The sequence below is a fragment of the Belonocnema kinseyi genome, chromosome 3 (assembly GCF_010883055.1).
Source record: "Belonocnema kinseyi isolate 2016_QV_RU_SX_M_011 chromosome 3, B_treatae_v1, whole genome shotgun sequence".
Classification (NCBI taxonomy): domain Eukaryota; kingdom Metazoa; phylum Arthropoda; class Insecta; order Hymenoptera; family Cynipidae; genus Belonocnema; species Belonocnema kinseyi.
The window spans coordinates 72,354,476-72,358,325 of NC_046659.1; positions in this window are offsets into that span (position 1 = coordinate 72,354,476).

Genomic DNA, 3,850 nt, shown 5'->3' on the forward strand with positions numbered 1-3,850 from the left:
CCCCCCCCCCCCCCGCTGACCAAGCTCAGTGACAGCAGCTCGACGGTGTGAGGGGAAGCCGCGTAGTGGGGGACGGTACACAGGTAGCTGGGGCGGAATTGACCATCGCCCTTTTATTTACCGAATTGTCTATGCAAACCGAAACTATTTCATCTATTCTTGAAATTGATTGATTTTTTAAAATATATACTGGTTCTAGTCGTTGAATTTTTGGTGGCACTTTGTATTATATCCTGAATAATATTCATGTCGTAGCCCACTAGCCGACCCAGTCGATTAGCCGACTACCTGGCCAGTCGGCTAATCGACGCTGAATAGACGACTGTATCTGCACCTGCTGGCGTTCGTCTATTGAACGGATGATGGCAGACAACAACCGGACAGTCGGCTATCCGACTAGGGCGTTTCAGCCCAGTAGACGATTATGCATACGGTTCATTATATAATTTAAGGATTTTGAATTTTCATTAGTTCTTCATGGTAATATAATGAGTGAAAAATAATAAAAAGAGTTCCTATTAGAAATGTTAAGCCATTTGCAATTTAAATGATGTAGTTATGTGACACGAAGTGTGTTAGTATGGAAATCTTAAATAAAAAAATTATGTGATTATTAAAATAATTAAGGGCATATGACACAGCCAAATACCTATATTGCCGACCTCACTTTATCAGTTCACTGAATGTTTTTTTGAACCTAAGAATTTTTTTTGTAAATAAAATATCGAGCTGATACTTTGGGAAATGTATTAGAGTACAATAAAGTACGTTTAGGTACTGCATTTCGGTAGAAACTTCACTGAAAATTATTTTATCTTTTTTCTGAACCTCGACATTTTTTGAACATTCGAACTTTTTTTATACATAAAATATTGGTCTCAAACTTTGAGAAATGCCTAAAACGTACTTAAACGTACTTTATTGTACTCTAATACATTTTCCAATGTTTCAGCTCAATATTTTATTTGCAAAAAAAGTTCTTAGGTTCAAAAAAATATTCAGTGAGCTGATAAAGTGAGGTCGATAATATAGATATTTGGCTGTGTCACATGCCCTTAAGGAAAAGTACAAAAAAATATTGTGTCTTTTTTCAGTGCGTTTTTATTCAAGATAGTTAGAAATAAAATTACAATCTTTAGGAACATCAGGAAGAAAGTTTTGAACAACTAATTTTAAAGTAATGTTTTAAAAAAAATTTGGTATTTTATACCAAAAAGAGAAAATTTCAACAAAAAATCATTTTCAACCAAGAAAGATCATTTTGTTACCAAAAATAGATGAATCCTGTATTAAAATTTCTTAACCAAAAGAGATAAATTTTCAAACCAAAAACAACACTTTTCAACAAAAGTGTTCATTATTTGTGAACAAACTAGTGGAACTTTCTAACAAAATAGATACATTCTCAAGGAAAAATATAATAGTTGTTGTTACTTCAACCAAGAAATATTTTTATTTAAAATCAATTTCGGTTGAATGAAACTAAAAAATAAGACTTTAAACAAATTAGTTAATTAGATCGAACTTAGCCGTATATCATTGCAAACAGCGACGTCGCGTAATTTGAGTAAATGAAGCTTACTTTTCCACGTTAAAAATTAATTAATCTTAGACAACACAATTGTTATGAACTTTTATGATCGCTTCATGGCGACTTATATAATAATTGCATTTCATTATTATGAGCCTCGGTGGCTTAGTTGGTTAGACACTCGGACTTCACCTCAGAGGTCCGGGGTGTTCGATCTCTGAGCCAGTACCTGTGGAAATTTTTCAATGTACCTTTACCGAGATTCTGGTGTTTCAGAACCCACCTTAAGCTGTAGGTCCTCCCATCGTGTACTTGACTGCAACCCAGTCCGTCAATGATGGGGTAAAAACCAGGCTTTGTCCAATATGTCTTGGTAGACTGCTTTCATCAGATCACTTGATTGCATTATAAAAATGCGTCCGTGACTGATGACATATACCGGGACAGCCCCGTGCAAAAATGATCAAATAAAAAAATCCATCTTTCACCAAAAATGCCTTCGACATATTGGACATTATTATTATTATTATTATTATTATTATTATCGTAGGCTTTCTTATTGGCTCAATGATTAATTGTTTATAGAAGAAAGTCATATCCTAGCCCTATTGAGCAATAGTCAGTATAAAATTAAAAATTTCATTACGTATTTTGTATAGTTTTCTTAATTATAATTATCCAGTTTTTACCTGAAATGGCTTTTTTGAAGCTAGTTCATTATTTAATTCACTTTGTTATAATGAATGAACACAAATAAAACGAAAAATTTAAAAAAATTACTCAAGAAAAACTTTTTCTCTGTTGTTTCCAAAAATTTTAATTTTATTTCTAATTATCTTGAATAAAAAAAATGTTAAAGACACAATATTCTTTTGTACTTTTTATTACTTATTTTGATCATCGGATAATTTTTCATTTAAGATTTTTATCCTAATACACTTCGTGTCACATAACTACTACTACTAATACGTCACATAACTACTACTACGCGGAGCAGGACGCAGAGACCAAATGGATGCGCGCGCATGCCTGCATGTTTTATAATCTCCAGTTGTTGCGAATTAATTTCTGATGATTATAAGAATTTAACATCTCGAGATTATTATGTTGGGTAATATCTTCATATATTAGGAAAATATGTTAGATTATACGCGATATAATACCTTTCGTTACGGGGTATTATCCTCAACTTGTAATATCCACTTTGTATAATCCATTTTTCTCAGCGTTCTCATAATTACTTTTTTTTTCTCCCGATCGGTACAAACTATCGCCATAATTTTTTGCATGTTTCGTTAAATATGTCCATTCTATGAAATAAAAATCATTTGACCATTGTTACCTAAATATTGATGAAAATAGCAACAATTTTTATAAACAAATAGAATTCGTTGTAACATCTCGACTGATTTCAATGCTTTACTTGACTAATTACGATAGCTCGTTTAATTACGAATATTTTGGTAAAAAAAATTGGGGTACTCGCATATCATCAAAAGTTGTGCATATTTTCGTGTACGCGATGTACGATATTCACGTTAAAACGTGTTAGATGCTGCAGGTCGAGACACGCTGCAGCGCGCTGAGAAATTCTCGTATCGTACGTTGCGCGACATAGAGCGCGGATCGTCAACACGAAAACTCACAACTTTTGATGATATGCGAGTTCCCTAAGTTTTTTAACCAAAATCTTCGTAACTGAAAGAGCTATCGTAATTGGTCAAGTAAAGCATTGAAATCAATTGAGAAGTTAGGACAAATTTCATTTGTTTATAAAAATTGTTGCTAATTTCATCAATATTTATGAAACAATGGTAAAATAATTATTATTCCATAGAATTAACATATATAACGAAACAGGCAAAAAAAATTATGGCGATAGTTTGTACCGATCGGGACATTAAAATTAATTACGAGAACAATGCTAAAAAAGTAAAATAACAATAACGATTCAAAAAATGAAAATTTTTCAAAAATGTTTTAGGGCCATTTTCTTTGTGTAAAACTCTAGCTTATCACGCATTCCCGAAGAAAAATCACAACCCATAAAAAAAAAGTAGCCCCCCGAATAAGAATTCTTCGACTTGAGTTCGACTTGAATTGCCCCCAATCAAGACATGCTGAAGTCGAAAAGGTCGACTTAAACATGTCTCAGTTTTGAGACGGAGCCAGGCTTCAATTTATGTCTTGGAGACAAGTTTGTATGGCTTGAAGACATAAATTTATCTCTTGAGTCGTATTTTTATGACTCCAACACGTGCGGTTTATAACTTCGAGGGTATACCTGCCCTTTGGTAATGGTTAAACATTTGGGTATAT